Raw genomic sequence first — 17,646 nt, 5'->3', positions numbered from 1 at the left:
AGAGGTGTGAGTTACTTGTTATCCCTAAGCCTAAACTTCCTTGCCTGTAAATGGGAATCATGGTGACCTGCTGCCAGCTTACACTGGCTCACAGAGCCACTTGTTAAGTTTCAGGAATTTTGCAGGTTGGTGGACTTGCAAGTCGATGGATTTGGCATTGGTAGCTTGAAATCAGCCACAGTGTATGAAATTGATCAATACCACAAATCAGGGCCTCTTTTCTCCCCTGATGAGCTAAACATTTACCAGCAGGACTCTGATCATAGTAGTAGTTACTTAAGAGGGTTGTTGTGGGCAGTCAGACTTGGTTCTTGTGAAGTGCTAAGACAGAGAGTCTGCCACATGTATACATTGGTTCTGTGTCATGGTCAAGAGCACACACCTGCAGTCCCATAATCCTCAGTCAGAGCCAGCCCAACCGCTTCCAGCAGTATGACCTTTGGGTCATTGCTCAATGTGATAATTACTGGCTTTCCCTGAGTGCTTACCATGGACCTTGCCCTGTTCTAAGGGTTTTCCATTTGAGATTGAAAACCACCCAGGGGCTATCATTATCTTCATCTTACAATTAAAGAAACTGAGGCACAGAGAGTTTGGATAACTTGCCCAAAGCCTTGAAATTAGTGGATGGAGGAGGCTGTGTTCAAATCCTGGCATCTGCCCGTAAACTCCACCCTGTCTCTATGAGGACCAACTTCCTTCGTTGGAAAATTGCAAGAATAACAACTCCAACTTCAAGGGTTGTTGTGAGGGTGCCATCTGATAATGCCTGTGATATATCTATGGCAGGTATGGTTATAACAATGAATGTGAACTTCCCACTGGTAATACTAGATAAATGTTGCTGTCAGCCATTACTGTGATGATTACTCTAAAATCTTCCTGGCCAAGAGATCGAGACTCAGTTTGGCCAAGGAGAATAAAGTAACGTTTGCTGGACAAACAATTTATCAGCTCCAGCTGGGGTTGAAAAGAGGAGGTTCTAAGCTCTGAGTAGCCAGCAGGTTGGGTGGCCCAGGTATCTGGAAGTAAGCTCAAGAGAGCATGGGGCACGCTCTCTTCAGAGAGGGAGAAGTTGAAAGTTCCCTTGAGCTGTTGACATTGATTGAGCACATGTATGTGGCGGGTTCTAGGGCTACAAATGTGAGAGAGGGCCTGGCTCCTGCCTTTGGAACTCTCATAATAATATGGTAAATAGTGGGCATTTGTTGGGTGCTTCCTGTTACCCAACACTGCACTAAGCATTTTCATGCATGGTCCCACTGCAGACTCACACAGACCTATGAGTATAGTGATCATCCTCATTTTACACAGAAGGAAACTGAGGTCCTGGTCAGTGAGTGACTTGTCAGAAGTTATTCATGGAATAAATGATGGGGTTGGGACTTAAATTTAGGCAGGTTGACCCCCAAGCTGAGTACCTCCTCATTACCTGGTGTTGCCTTTGAGAAACAGTCATGGCCTTCAATATCTGGGATATTGATATCTATGAGGGGGAAAATGAGCAGGGCTGTAAGGAAAGGAAGGGTCTTTTCATTTCAAGCAGCAGCAAAACAGACTGGCCAGCTTAAGAAAAATGATGAATAAAATGATAATCAATTCACTTATTAAATGCCAGGCTCTAAGTCCTTTACGTATATTAACCCCCTTGATTCTCCCCACAATTATATGATAGGTGTTCTTACTGTCCCCATTGTACAGGCAAGAAAACTGAGGCCAAGGAGTTAGGAAACTTGTCTACAGTCACCCACTTTATTAATGGGAGCTGGGTTTCATGTCTGGCTCTCTGAGAGAATAAGAGAGTGGTACTGAAAGAATGTAGTAGTTCCTAGAATCAAAAGCAGAGTTGAGTCACTGAGGCCCCAGGGCAGCTCTGGGGTGCTCTTGAACTGGTCTCCATTGGCTTCTTTCTAGGCCAGGGTCTTTCAGGTGTTAAGCTGGGTATGGGAGGAAGGTGAGAGTATCTGGAATGTTCTGTCTGCCTAGTGCATTTGACCCTACAGGGCATTGTGCTACAGGAGATTAGGGAAGCAGAAGTCAGGGAATGAAGATCCTCCTGACCAGGAAGCGGATCTTTGCATTTATATTGAGGGGCATGGGAGCCATGGAAAGACAAAAAGTAGGGGAGGCACCCGCCAGGTCTGAATTTGAGGCTGGGGTGTGCATGAGATGGATTCAGAGCAGACTTCTCAGCCGTGGCACTCCTTACACTCTGGGCAGGATCATTCTGCATTGTGGGGTCCATCCTGTGTATTGTGGGATGTTGAGCAGAGTCCCTGGCCTCCACCCACAAGATGCCAGCGGCTCCTTCTCCCCCACTTGTCACTGCCTAGAGTGTCTCCAGACATTGCCACGTGTCCCCTGTGGGGCACAACCACCCAGTGGAGAACCACTGATTTGGGGATGTGTGAGAACAGAGCAAGGAGACCTTTGAGGGGTTGGGGGAGGCAGGGCGGGCTTGGAGGACTTTTAGGAGCTGGGGTAGTATGATGGCAGGGGGAGACTGTCTCTAGAATAACCCAGTCGCTGGGTCAGAGGGCTTGCGAGTGGGGGTGCCAGGCAATGAGGAGCAGATGAGGATGGGGTGGGTGGTGCTGATTCACTCTGCTTGGGGTACAGGGTGCTAAGGATGGTTGTGGAGCCCTACGAGGTTTCCTGTGACCTGAAGATCGCTGAGGGATCTCATCTCACCCCATGGCTTGAACCCCTGGGTTTTCTGTATTTCTGGGGCACTTGTTAAAAATATTAATTAATTCCCAGGGTCCAAAAGAATCCGATCAAGTGGGCTTGGATGAGGTCCTAGGAATCTGTGTTTAGAAGTGCCCTCGGGTACCCTTACGTCTGAAGGCAGCGTTGGAAGCACTGATCTCAGGTTTGTCCCCTACCAGAGTGACTGGCATCTCACTTCTAACCTGGAGTGTTGATTTTTGCCCCAGATTGTTCCTCCACTGGCTTCCCATATCCATAAGGGGTACCACCACTGACCCCAAAACCTAGGAGTCATGGTCTATACACCTCAGCAAATCAGGTCAGCTCCACCAACGCCTTCAGATTCCCTCATGCCCACAGCCTGGTCCAAGTTACCTTCACCTCCTGCCTGGATTTTTTTAATCTTATTTTTTAATTTTCATTTTTATTTAGAGACAGGGTCTCACTCTGTTGCCCAGGCTGGAGTGCAGTGGTGGTCACAGCTTACCACAACCTTGACCTCAGCCTCCTGAGTAGCAGGGAGTACAGGCATGCACCACCAAACTCAGCTAATTTTTTTATGTTTCATTTTTTGGGGTCTTGCTATGTTTCCCAGGCTGACGCCTGAATTGCTTTGACACTCTCCTCATGGGTCTTTCTGCTGCTTTTCTTTGCCTCCTGTATGTATTTCTCAACACAGCAGGGAAGTACAGAAAATGAATAGCAGCTCATGTCTTTCTCCTACTTCTAACTTTCCAATGGCTTCCTGTCTCATTCAGCATAAAATCAAAACAAGACTTGGCCCCTGCACCTCCCTCCAGCCTCACTTTCCCAGGGAGTGGGCTCCCTTGCTCTGCTCCAGCCACATCAACTCTGTTGGGGTTCTTGAGCACATCTAACATGGGCCTGCCTCAGGGCATTTGCACTGGTTGCAACTCTCCCTGGAATGCTCTCCCCTCACACCTGCATGGCTTCCTGGTTTTCTTCACTTAGGTCACCATTTCAGAGAGGGCTTCCTTGACTTGCCTTTTGAAGAGCAGCTCCATCGCTTTCTGTCCTCTTGGCCAGCTTTGTTTTTCTTCATAGCATTATCGCTCTCAGACATTACATATCAATTTTATATTTTATGTTTCCTCCACTTCAGTGTGATCTCCAAAAGGACGGGGAATTTTTTGTCTTGTAGTAACTGGTGCAGGGGGAAGGAGAAAGGCTTAACAAAGCTTAGGTAGGACTAGTCCTCAAAGGAAATTCACGTGTTTGGGTTACATAGTATGGTAGTAGGAATGACAGGCATAGAGAAAACTGCCAGAAACACTATATAAAGTAGAGAAAAGGTGTTCACGAGTTGAATTCTAGGAAAAGCTTCGTTTAAGGGCAGGAGAGAAGAAATAATTATGAAGACCAAGAAACTAAGCTAGAAAACAAAAGGAAAAGCGAGAGAGGACAGTGTCATGTGAACCAATGCAAGAATGTCAAGAAAGGACTAGTCTCCACTGGGACTTCGTGGGGGATATGGCATATCACCTCTTTTTCTGGGAAAAACAGAAACGAGGCTTGGAGAGGTTCAGTGTGATATCCAAGATTGCAAGTCAGTATAGGAGAGAGCTGGGATTGCAAACAAGGTCTGTGACTCAGTCCTGTGTCTTTTTTCCCCCTTTGAGTTAGGATCTCACTCTGTTGCCCAGGCACTGCAGCCTCAAACTCCTAGACTCAAGTGATTCTCCTGCCTTAGCCTCCTGAGTAGCTGGGACTATAGGCGTGCACCACCATGCTTGGCAAATTTTTTGTAGAGACGAGGTCTTGCTAAGTTACCCAGGCTGGTCTCAAACTCCTGGTCTTAAGCAGTACTCCCACCTTGGCTTCCCAAAGTGCTGCGATGACAGGCATGAACCACCATGTCCAGCCTCAGTCCTGATACTAATCCACCACTGTATTAGCTTCCTGGGGCTGCTATAACAAATGGCCACAAGCTGGGTGGTTTAAAACAACAGAATACATTTCTCGCACAGATATGGAGGTTCAAAGTCCATACTCAAGGTGTTGCAGAGTTTCTTCCTTTGGAGGCTCTGAGGGAGACCCCACCCCAGCTCTCCTGGCTTCTGGCAGCTGCTGGCCCTCCTGGGTGTTCCTTGGCTTGTAGCTGCATCTTTCCAGTCTCTGCCTCCACCTTCGCATGGTGTCTCCCCCGTGCCGTCTAGTCTTCCCTTCTGGTAAATTCAGTCATACGAACCAGGGCCCACTTATTTCCCTGTGACCTCATCCTGACTCAATTACACCTGCAAAATCCCTATTTTCAAATAAGGTCACAGTCATGGATATCAGAGGTTAGGACTTCAACATGTGCAAATTCAACCCAAACCACTCTGCTTCCTTCAGGTACTAGGGCAGGAAAGAGAGGCGGGCAAGAATGTAGATGATGCATTACCTCCCCTCAGGAATTACAGTACTTAAAAGGTTAAAATAGCCACCTAACAAAGTGTGTTACAAGAGATACTGAAATGGGAATCACTATAACGTGACTAGAAGAGGGAGTCAGAAGGAGAGACAGCTAGAACCATCCCAAGAGGAGGGAGGTTTTAAAAAATGTAGATCTATTTAGGTGACTCTGCCTAAAACCATCTGTGGCTCCCCGTTCCTCAGGAGAAGTACAAACTCCGTACCTAGTACTAAGTATGATCTGGCCTAGCTGGCTCTGGCCTCCCCCTGGCCTTCCCACCTCCCCACCTCCCCACCTTCACTGGTCCATCTTGGCCTTCTTAGTTGCTCCTGTGCCAGGACCCCAAACCCCTGCTTCTCCTTCCCATCTCAGCTCAGCGCTGCTCCTGCAGGGGAGCCTTGAGAAGGTCAGTTCTCTCAAACGCTCCCCTTATTCTGCAAAACACACAGCACTGTTCGAATTAATCATGTAAGTGATTGCATGATTAAGTAATTATGCACGGTAATTAACAACTAAATAATCATTTACTATCAGGAACACCATGACAGGGACCTTCCCTGTGTTGGTCACTGCAGTGTCCTTTGTCCTGGTCTGGTTGCCAGTCGGGGTAGTTATTGAGCACCCAGTAGGTGCTAGCCATATGCCTGACATGATAGAATCTCTATACATACCTGTGGCTGGGCTGGATCTGAAGTTGGGTAGAAGTTGTGAGATACAGAGGCAGAGGGAACTTTCTACCCAGAACTGGAACATGCAGAAGGCAGAGGAGGCTGGGGTGGCGGCTGCAGGCTCGAAGGGCCTCCCGGTAAGTGCCTTGGCCCTTCCTGGCTATTGCTGCTTTATTCAAGAGGGGGATTCTCTCTAACCATGATTCTGTCCATTGTGGGTCCTTCATCTTGGGCCCTGGGCAGCCTATCATGTTGCATGTTCTGGAGTAATCTCTGCTAAACAGACACTCTTGCACCAAGACACTCACTGGAGTGTCAATAGCTCACTCTTTCCAGATGCTTGAGGGGATCTGAAGTGGGTTGATCTAACCTGGATGACCACAAGAGTCCTAGATATAAACTCCCAGGCATCAAAAGATCAAGCTGCTCTTGCATGTTCGCTGGAAGGTTGAGCTTCATGCACAGGCTTGAGGCACACATTTCTCTTGGCCAACATTCACTGGGTCTGTTGTGGGCCAGCAGCACTGGGGAGACAGAGGGAGATGATGTACTGCCTTCCATGAGCTCACAGACTTTTTGAGGCAGAAGGACAGGGGAAAAGGTGGCCACTCTCTCAAAAACGAAGATGGGGCTGGGCACAGTGGCTCATGCCTTTAATCCCAGTGTTTTGGGAGGCTGAGGTGGGAGGACAGCTTGAGCCCAGGAGCCCGAGGCTGCTGTGAGCTATGGTTGTGACACTGCACTCCAACCTGGAGTGTAGTAAGACTTCATCCCTAAGAAAAGTTTTTAAAAAGAAAAGAAAACAGGGCCTTACCTCACACCACACACCACACACCAGAATCAAGTCCAGATGGTCAAGAACTTATGTTGGAAAGGCCGGACTTTAAGTTTTAGGAGGAAACTAATAAGATCTTTAAGACCTGAGAGTAGCAAAGCGTCTCATTAAAAGGTCAAAATAAAGTATGCACCATTGAGAGGGACAATGGATGTGTTCTAATACATTAAAACTATGAGCTTCTTCTTATCAGAACATAGGGGACAAGAGTTAAAAGGCAAACCACAAGCTGAAAGGATACGCTTGCCATACACATGTTATTTGTTTGCTAGGGCTGTTGTAACAGTGCCACAAATGGGTGGCGTAAACAACAGAAATCTACTCTCTCACAACACTGAAGGGTGTTGGCGAGACTGTGTTCCCACTAGAGGCTCTAGGGAAGAATCTGTGCCGTGCCTCTCCTAGCTTCTGGTGGTTGGCTGGAATCTTGGGTGTTCCTTGTGTGTGTCTCTATGCAAGTTTCCTCTTTTCCTAAGGACACCAGTCATATGAGATGAAGGACCCATCCTTCTGCAGCATGATCTTGCATCTTGACCAGTGGCCTCTATGACAATCCGATTTCTAAATAAGGTCTGATTTCTGAGATCCTGGGGGTTGGAAGTGAAACATTAATTAAGGGGAGGAGTGTGTATGTAACCCATAACTGCTAAATAGTTAATATCCATAACATTTAAAGTCCCTTCTGTAAATTAATAAGAGAAAGATGCCCAAATAGAAAAATGAGCTAGAAGAAACGGACAGGGTTTTCGTAGATGAGAAAGCAGGAATAACTGATAAACATGAAAAGGCGTTCACCTTCCTTAGCAGTCAGGGAATATAGACTAAACCCACAAAATATCCATCTGGTAGGGATAATTTAAAAGCCTGACAGTAACAGATGGATACAATCCAGTGTGAAGTGTAGATTGTCAGCCTCTTCATGGGCTTAGAGAGGAAGGGCCTTGAACTCACACAGATACTCAGAAAGTCAGTGTTTCTGGGGAAAAAAAAGAAAATGCAGTTACATCAATATATGACTAGATAGTCAAAGAAATGCAAACAAAAAGTACAGTGTCATCTTACACACATGTATTTTAGCATTCACACTGGTCCCACGCCCACTTGTTAAAAAGTTAATACCCAGCTGTGGTAACGTTGTGGGGAGATTTCTGTGCTGGTGGCTGTGAAGTTAGCTCAACCCTGTAGGCAATCAGTCCAACAATTCATATCGAGTGGCAGAAAAATATCTAGATATACCTTGAACCAGTGATTCCACCCTGGTTTTATTAGAAGGATGTAATGTAAAAGAAGAAAAATACCTAAAGTGCCCAATTTAGATCATTAAAAACAACCTAAGTATCTAGCAACAGAAAAGTGCTTCATGTAAGTTAGAGTATGTTCGCCTAGTGGAATATTATTATATATGGGCATTAAAAATGATGCTTAGGATGTCTGGGTAGTGACATAGAAAATACATGCGTGTGTTCATTTAAGTTTTCTTTTATTTTTATTAGTACAAATGTATGGGATACATGTGACATTTTGTTCCATGTATATAATACGTAGTGATAGTCAGGGTACAATACATTTTTGTTACCTATAGTCACCTACTCTGCTAGCAAACATTGAATGTATTCCTTCTGTCTCACTGTGTGTTTGTGCCCTTTGACCCATTTTTCTTCATCCTCCCCCTCATGTGAGTTCTACAAAAAGGAAATTTCAAAATTTGCCTGCGTTGTTGATGCAGCTATGCAAATACTGTGTTGGTGCATTGACAAGGGCTGGAAAAAAAAATGTAAAGAGGAGAAAAAAAAGAAAGCATTTGATGAAATGTACAGAGTGTTGGCATTGAGGTTGGATTTTGCTTTTTTAAAAATCCATTTCTATTTTAGTATTGTTTGTGCAGCAGATTAAGAGACAAAAGGCTCCTTCCAGCCCCTGAGAACAAAGGCAGAGGGGTGCACAGAGCAGTTGTGTTTGGACCTCCTTAGACTTGTGTGCACACATCTGACACCCTTTGCTGGTCAAGGGGGAGCAGAGGCGGGGTTCCGTTCAGAAGCACTTCAAAGGGAGCCTATTGGGAGGGCCAGGTTCTTGTTTTCTCCAGAAAATGTTTTTTGTCTCAAATGGTTTTCTTTGATTCCCTTTTTACTGATTAGAAATTAACTGTGTTGAAAGGCTGTGGGGAGGGGAATTTTTGTCTGGGTAGAGATGAGAGCCTAACTGCCTCTGCCCAAGCTGACTTTGGGATTCATTTGAGTAATTTACACGCGGTCTATTTTGGTTCTCTCTAGCCCACCCCGTATGATTCAGCCAAATTAAGCTCATTGGACTCTTATAAGAAAGGAAATAAGGCCTGCTTTTGTGTGACATCACCTCGGCAATGGACAAAGTAGAAGAGGCCCTGGTCACCCAGTCCCTTCTCCTTTCTCAGCATCTATTCTTTTGAGGTTAGATAAGGCAGAGGGCAGAGCTTCATGCTGACGATCCCTGTCTGCCTATGGTGTGGGCAGCTCAGCCTCTGTGTTGGGAGCTACACTGCTTGTTCTCAGGGTCATCTGGATTGAAATTGTTCCGGATGCTGTGGATACAGTGGTGGACCCAAGGGGTGCTGTCCTTGCCTTTCTGGAGAACAAGAAAACATCAGGTAAGGACCAAGTGCTGTGAAGGAAATAAGACAAGGTGGTGTGATGGAAAGTAAGGGGAGGGGGGCAGAAGGCTGTTTTCGACAGGGTGGTCATGGAAAGCTTAGATGGAGTGACAGTTGAGATTTTCCGGAACTGCAGCTTTAAGCCCTGGGAGCAGGAATGGTCTTGTGTTTTCAAGACAAAGAAAGCATGTAGATGTGGTTGATGGGTGAGGTCTCAGAGGTAAGCAGAAGTCAAATCATTTAGATCCTTCTAGATCCTTGTAGACTAGTAGTTCTCAACTGGGTGATTTTGCCCCCAGGGGACATTTGGCAATGTCTGGAAACATTAGGGGTTGTCACCATTGGAGGGAAGGGTAATGCCACTGGCATGCATTGGTAGAGGCCACAGTTGCTGCTAAACATCTCGCAATGCACAGGGCAGCCCCTGCAATAAAGAGTGATCCAGTCCCAAATGGCAGTGGTGCCAAGGTTCAGAAATTCTGTTATTGATGAGGCTAAGGTCTTTGGATTTTATTTACGACTGCTAGAGCGTTTTAAAAAGGGCAGCGAGAGAATGTCATGGTTCAGTTTTCTTGTATAAAACTAGTGTATTGGTCTAAATTATTTTAGCTCTGACATTCCAACCTCACTTCACTAATTCTGAATAAGAGAAGGGAGACTTCATAGAGTTGGCCATCCTCCCAGAATGAACAATTAATTTTCCTTGGGAGGACTGAGTCCACTTCCTGGGAGGAGTTTTGGATTTGGGGATTTTTGCTTGGGTGTCTGCTTCACGGGAAGAAGGAGGAAGTGAAAGAAAGGAAATGTTAGCAAGAGCTTTCTGGGCTCTGGCTAGTAGCTGGTTCTTTGGTCTCTTCAGGCCCAGAGGAGACTCAAAATAAACTCAGCTGAAGCAGTGAGTGGATTTTTTTTTTTTTTTTGGGAATATATGAGACAGGGTCTTGCTCTGTCATTCAGGTTGGGGTACAGTGGTGTGATCATAGCTCACTGCAGCCTCAAACTCCCGACCTCAAACGATCCTCCTGCCTCAGGAGTGTGCACCACCACCGCCTGTTAATTATTTTTATTTTTAGAGATAATGTTTCACTATGTTGCCCAGGCTGGTCTCAAACTCCTGGCCTCAAGAGATCCTACCTCAGTCTCTTGAGTAGCTGGAATTACCAGTATAAGCCACTGCACCTGGTAGACTTTTCTTATATCAAAAGTTCACGTCTTTTGTTCCTATTAACAATTTGTTCAGGCTAGAATTGTGTATATGAAAAATCTGAATAAGCCCAAGATTCATAGATTTAGTTCAGTATTTCTCAAGTTTGATATTTTGAGTCAGATGATTCCTTGTTGGGGGACATCCTGTATCTTAGGATGTTCAGGAATATCCCTAGCCTCTACTCACCAGATACCGGGAGCACACTCCCTCACCCTCAGTTGTAACAACCAAAAGTGTCTCCAGATGTTGCCAAATGTCCCCGCAGGTGATGGTGGGGAGAGGGCAAAATTGCCCCGGATTGATGCAAGTTGAATATGCCAGTACTTCATGGGTGTCTGCAAAGATCATCATTAATTCCATGACCCTCCCAAGGCGGGGGTGGTTGGGGAACTACTGAATAAGATAGTCCTGCTTTCTGTTCCCACATTCTAAGTTCCATATCAGCCGGCTTCTGGTCAGCTTTTACATTTAGCATCAGATACTTTAGTTGTGAACAAGGGACATTGGCTCCAGGAACCCTCCAGGGATGCTTTGTCCTCGTGTTGTTAGAGGTGCGGTTTTGGTGTCTGAGTAATGATGCTGTTCCTGTGTGCTGCACATGTGGGGCAGAGCCCGAGTTTCGTGGAGATGCTCTTGTTCTCCAGGGCTTGGTTGAGGTAAGACTTTGAGGCCCCAAACCCTGAAAATGGTGCTGGCTCTCACCATGTGTCATTCAAGAGAATAACAATTCCCAACGGTACACCTTAGCCTTCTGATTTCTCAGCGCTTCCTTCAGAGTTATTTATGAAATATCAAATTCTTGCCAAAAATATATTTCTCTTTTGATTTATTTGAAGTGGTGGTGGAGGGTGTCACCCACTTCTAGGGGATCCAGAGTACACACCTGTTCTAAGGGGGAAGCCAGTATTGTCTCTCCCACTGAACAACAACAACAAAAACAGGTATGCAAATGGATGAGGGTGACAGTACTTCTACGGAGAATTCACACTAATTTATTTTAAAACTAAAATAATTTATCATATTTGACTAGTTTTTAATTTTTATTTTTGGAGACAGCGTCTTGCTCTGCTGCCCAGGTTGGATGGAGTACAGTGACACAATTATGACTCACTGCAGCCTCAAACTTATGTGCTCAAGTGATACTCCTGCCTCAGCCTCCCAAGTAGCTGGAACTACAGGCGCCTAACACCATGCCCAGCTAATTTTTAATTTTTTTGTAGAGATGAGGCCTTGCTGTATTGTCCAAACTGGTCTCAAACTCGTGGGCTCAAGTGATCCTCCTGCCTTGGCCTCCTAAAGTGCTGGAATTACAGGCATGAGCCACCATATCCAACCAACTTTATTATTAATAACAAGTTGCTTGACCTCTATATTATGAAATTGAGAAATTTAGGACCAGAGCAACAAAGGGTGTTAGGGCTACAGTGAAGTGTTCCCTCATTCTGCTCCATCTGTACTAGATACCCTTCCCTGCAATACTTTTTTGCCACACCAAACCCTACTTCACTTTCAAGGCTTAACTCAAATGCCTCCTTCTCCATGAATCTTTCTCTGACCACACCCCTCCCAAGAATGAGTTGTGCTTCAGTCTGTCTTGGGTCTGGTTCATGTGGCTCATTAGTACTTAGGCCCTATAATTATTTCTTAATTGAGATAAAATTCACACAATATAAATTTAATCATTTTGAATGTACAATTTAGTGGCATTTAGTACATTCTCAGTGGTGTACAGCCATCACTTCCATCTAATTCCAGAACATCCTCATCACCCAAAAGGGACCCTGTACCCATTAAGCAGTGTCTCTGTACTCCCATTCCCTACATCCTGGCCACCACTAATCTGCTTCATATATCTATGAATTTATTTACCTATTCTGGTTATCTTATAAATGGAAGCATACAATACAGAATCTTTTGCATCTGACTTCTTGCACTTAACGTGTTTTCTAGGTTCATCTACAATGTAGCATATATCAGTGTTTTATTTTTTTAAATGACTGAATAATATCCTGTTGCAAGATATAGCATGTTATGTTTAGCCATTCGTTGTTGGACATTTAGGCTGTTTCCACCTTTTGGCTATTGTGAATGGTACTGCTGTGAAGATTTGTGTACAAATTTGTGTGTGGACATGTGTCCTGTTCTCTTGGATTTGTACCTAAGTGTGGGACTACTGGATCACATGGTAATTCTGTGTTTATCCTTTTGGGGACCCACCAGCCTGTTTACTACCTTGGTTGCACCATTTTGCATTCCTACCAGCAGTGTGCAAAGGTTCCATTTCTCTCCACATTCTGGTCAACACTTGTTTTCTATGTGTGTGCATGCGTGTTCACATGTGTGTGTTTATTTTAGCCATCCTAGTGGTTGTGCGGCCCCGGAAATTTTTGCTGTTTTTATATTTTCTCTGCTCTCTCCCAATAGCCTGTGAATTGCTTGATGTCTGGGATTGAGTCATAACCACCAAAAACATGATAGAAGAGCCTGAATCCTGTCCTTTTTGTTTATAATATGATCTTGAACAACCCTGGGATTGAGGCTTAATCACCAAAAACATGTTAGAAGAGCCTGAATCTTATCCTTTTTGTTTATAATATGATCTCAAACAACCCATGCAGCTTCTCTAAGCTTAAATTCTTTCATCTGTAATGTGGAAGGCTCTGGAGTTGTTGAGGGAAAGAAATGAAATTCAGCTTTGGTGTGCCTAGCAGAGGGCCTGACCTGTGTTGATTTCTCCACAGAAGTTTGCTATAATATCATGCTCGTGATGTCCCCAGTGCCTAGGACCCAGTAACTGTTAAATACACATTCTTTAAATGAATCAACGAATCCTTCGATATTCACAATTAGCTCTCTTTTGTATTTTCCACCAACTGTTCCCCTGACTCCAGACATCAGTCTTGTGAATTGATCATTCCCAGATGAGGCGGAGAGAAAGAGTGGCCGGATCAATGGGAATGCTTCTCTGAAAAAATACAACCTGGAAGCCATGATGTGCACACCATGTATTGGGGGTGGGACAGGTGGATGGTGCAGCAAGCCTGTTTCCTACAAAGGGAAGAAAAAATAAAAGAGCTTTGTTTTTTAAAGATGAGAAACACTCAACCTTCTTAGAAAGAAAATGATTCCAGGAAGCTGCCTTGTTGAAAGTCTGATCAATAACCCCATGGGAAGGAACGAGCAACTCTGTCCACTCTTAAAGGCTGCAGGAAGGGCTTGAGAGTCCCTTAGGTTTGAGGACTCAGGAGATGGTCTCACCTCACCTTACAATTCCTGTGAGGGCCGCTGAGGCAGAGCAGACTCCCGGAGGCAGCCATGGGCAACCTGCCTTGGCTCCTGTAGATGTCTCTGGAATCCATCTCTTGCCACACTGGCCCTCCTTTGTTCCTTGCACACACTGGGTTCATACCTTCCTCTCACCATCCAGCCCTTGGACCTGCTGTTCCCTCTGCCTGGCGAGTTCCCATCCTTCCTGCCTTCCTTCGCATCCTTCCTGCTCAAGCCTCACCTCTCAAGACGCCCTGCCCCATCCATTCTCTTACTTGCTTAATTTGTCTTGCTTTCCTTTTTTACACATATTTTATGTTTTCAATGGGAATTTTTCTAGCATCAACTAATACAACAAACACCCATCTTTCCCAGATTTGATAAGCCGCTAATATTTTTCTGTATTTGCTTACTTGCTTTTAGCCAACTTTATTGAGGTAGAATGTACATATAATAAATACATAGATGTTAAGTGTACTGTGTGTTGATTTTTTTGGCAAATACATCCACGTATCTGCCACCACAATCAAGATGTGGAATATTTCCATCACCCAAAAGTGGTCCTACCTCTCTCTCATCCTGATGTATTTTTCTTCTCAATACCAAGCATTACCTGAAATCATCTCACTGACGTATTTTTAAAATCTGTGTGTTGTCTCCCCCGCTGGCATATAAGTCCCATAAAGGCAGGGACCAGTCTCGCTCACTAACAGGGTAGGCCCATAGGAAGTTGCTCAAGTTCATGATATTATACTCTTCACCTGGTGTACACATCTTGACACATGTATATGAGGACATCTGTGTGATAAGTTCCTGCAAATGAAGCTATTGGGTCAAAGGACATTTATTTTTTTGTTATCAAGAGGAGACAACTGGGCCCGGCACAGTGGCTCATGCCGTCACTTTGGGATGCTGAGGTGGGAGGATCACTTGAGGCCAGGAGTTCGAGACCATTGGGGCAGCAAAGTGAGAAAACAGCTCTATAAATAAATAAACATTATGAAGAGACATGTATCTCCCTTTTTCTTCTTGCCCAACAACAGTCTATCCTAGTGCTTCTCGACCTCAGCATTGTTGTCTTTTTGAGCTGGATAATTGTCTTAGGGGATTGCCCTGTGTATTGCAGGATGTTTAGCAGCATCCCTCATTCCACCTACTAGGTAGCAGTTGCAGCTCTACCCCCCTCCACCCAAGTTATGACACCCCAAAATGTCTCCTTGCCTCCAGACATTTCCAAGTGTCCCACAGGAGGGAAAATCACTCCTACTTCAGATACACTGGTCTATGGAGGCTAATTTCTTGCTAAACTAAATGGTCCCTCAATTGGCCACCATCTCCAAATAAGGTACCCTTGATGACACTGGATTTGTAGAATCCATTTTTTAACCCCATTAATGCAGTTCAATTGACTGAGTTAGAAGCCCTGGTCCCTACCTGTAAAGATCATCGTGAAATAAGAAGCTGGTTGATTTTAAAGGAGGGAAGTGTCACGTTGATTTAAAAACCCAGGAAGAGCAAAGTCCAGGAGGATGTGAATGGCTTCTCCTTGGTCTGAGCTCCTGCAGAATTCTCAGTATTGCTGGTGCTAAGGTACTTTGTGTGCGGGGTCATATCCTAAAAACATTGTGTCATTCAGGCTCCTGAGAACCAGCAGGAAACCCTAGCAACTGTGCAAAGGGTTCTGAATTTTTTTTTTTTACTCAGGAGACTGAGTTCATGTCTTGGAAATCTGCAAACTCTGATGCCCATGGCAGGTCATCAGGAGTGTAAAGGGGCAAAAGGGGCAGGTGAGACTTAGTGACATGAAGGGGGGTCTCCTCTAAACGGGCACTGTGCTATGACCAGATGTTGTGTTAAAGAAAAACTACTCAACGATGTGTGTTAGGGCATAGTAAGGAGATAGACCTTGTTCAGGACCCGTCATGATAGGTATAGGGGCCATGGCATGGGATTTTGCAGTGGGAAGAGAGATCAGGCTCACCCCAGAGCACAGCAAATGGGGATTTATAGTCAAGGAGCAAGGTGGGACTCAGTAGATGGAAAATTGCTAAGTGGAAGCATCAGGGGTAAGGGGGATTCTGGCTACACTGATCTAACAGGATTCTTGCTGGAGACAGGCCAGGATGGTCAGACATCACCTGGGGCTGGTGGAGGACGCGGAAACTGATCAGACATCGAGGGTGACCAGATATTGAGGGTGGGAGTTCTTGCTGAACTGGCTTATAGGGTTCATCATTATAACTGGATTTTACAAGGAAGAACACTCAGATGTGCCTAGGAGGTTCAGGAGCCTGACTAACATTTGGTCAAACAGAGAATCTTTGCCAGTTGTCTGGTGGGAACGTGGGTCCAGCTCTGCCAGACCTTCTTGTTTTTCAAGCAAGGCAAGAAGTCTATATATTTTTTAATGTAAAATACCTTTATTCTTGAATTATATAATAATTAGCAAGTTCTTATCTGTTTAAATATGATGTGGGCCAAATAACACATCTGTAGGCTTAGTGCAGCATCTGGGTTAATGTGCAAGGTTGTTTCTTGTTTGTTTGGGACTCACTTGTTGGTACAGGAATCTTTTGGCCTAGTTCTTCAGCTTGTCAGCAAATGTTTATTGAATATCTAGTATGTGCCAAGCATTGTTCTAGAGCTGCCATTTGGCATTATTTTGCTGAAATGACTGACACCAAAAAAGATAGAGATGATAGATGGAGATAATAGATAGATGAAATATGGAGATAGATTATAAACACAGGTAAATAGATGATAAGACAGATAGAGGATAGGTAGATGATAGATAGATTTTACCTTTTAAAGATAAATATTGAAATATTACAGTTAATGTCATATCCTGGAGTTACTTCAGAATATTATTATTATTATTATTATTATTATTATTATTAATAATAGGGGAAGTTGAATGAGGATATAGGTGAGCTGAGATTCACCATGAGCTGAGGTTTTTTTTTTTTTTTTTAGCTGGAGTCTCACTCTGTCACCCAGTCTGGAGAGCAGTGGCATGCTCACAGTCACAGCACCCTCGATCTGTTGGGCTCAGGCGATCCTTCCGCCTCAGCCTTCCAAGTAACTGGAACTACAGGCACACGCTACCATGCCTGGCTAAATTTTTGATTTATTGTAGAGACAAGTTCTTGCCAATTTGCCCAGGCTGGTCTTGAATCCCTGGGCTCAGACAATCCTCTTGCCTTAGTCTCTCAAAGTGCTGGGATTACATGCTTGAGCCACCACACCCAGCAAAATGAGAATTTTTGAAGCTGAGTGATGGTGGGGTATATAGATGGTGGGGTGTACTCTTCTGTCTTCTTTTGAATATGACTAGAAGTTTCCCATGGTAAAGATGTTTAATGTCCTTATCAGTTAGAAATACATTCTGGGGAAATCCCTTCAGATCCCCTTCTACTGTGGGAGTTTTTCTGTCCTCTCAATAAATCCTGCTTTAAAAAAAAGAGAGAGAGGGAAATACATTCTGAAGGATGTACAGGTAAAATGACATTATGTTGGAGCCTTAATTTAAAATATTCAGCTAAAATTTTTTGTAAGTTGGGTTACAGGTGAAGCATCATTTGGCAAAATGTTCATTGTTTCAGTTGGGTAATGAATATACAAGAGATTCATTATGCTAGTCTGTTGATGGCTGAAATTTTCTACAATAAAAATTTTGGGGAGGAGGGGGACTGGGAGGTGGGATTGACAGTAGTCGAGATCTGCCTGGGGGGGCACACCTCATCAACAAGAGTACCTGCACAATGAATATTTGTATACCTAACCATGAATTGTACCCCACAGTTAAAAAAAAAATTTGCCAGGCTCGGGGGCTCAGCCTGTAATCCCTCGCTTTGGGAGGCTGAGGTGAGTGGATTGCCTGAGCCAGCGGGTTCGAGACCCACGTGGGCAACTTGG

This window comes from Carlito syrichta, unplaced genomic scaffold, assembly GCF_000164805.1.
Source record: "Carlito syrichta isolate Samal-C Ts95f unplaced genomic scaffold, Tarsius_syrichta-2.0.1 Scaffold237200, whole genome shotgun sequence".
NCBI classification, from domain to species: Eukaryota; Metazoa; Chordata; class Mammalia; order Primates; family Tarsiidae; genus Carlito; species Carlito syrichta.
Note: the sequence above shows the minus strand (reverse complement) of the source record.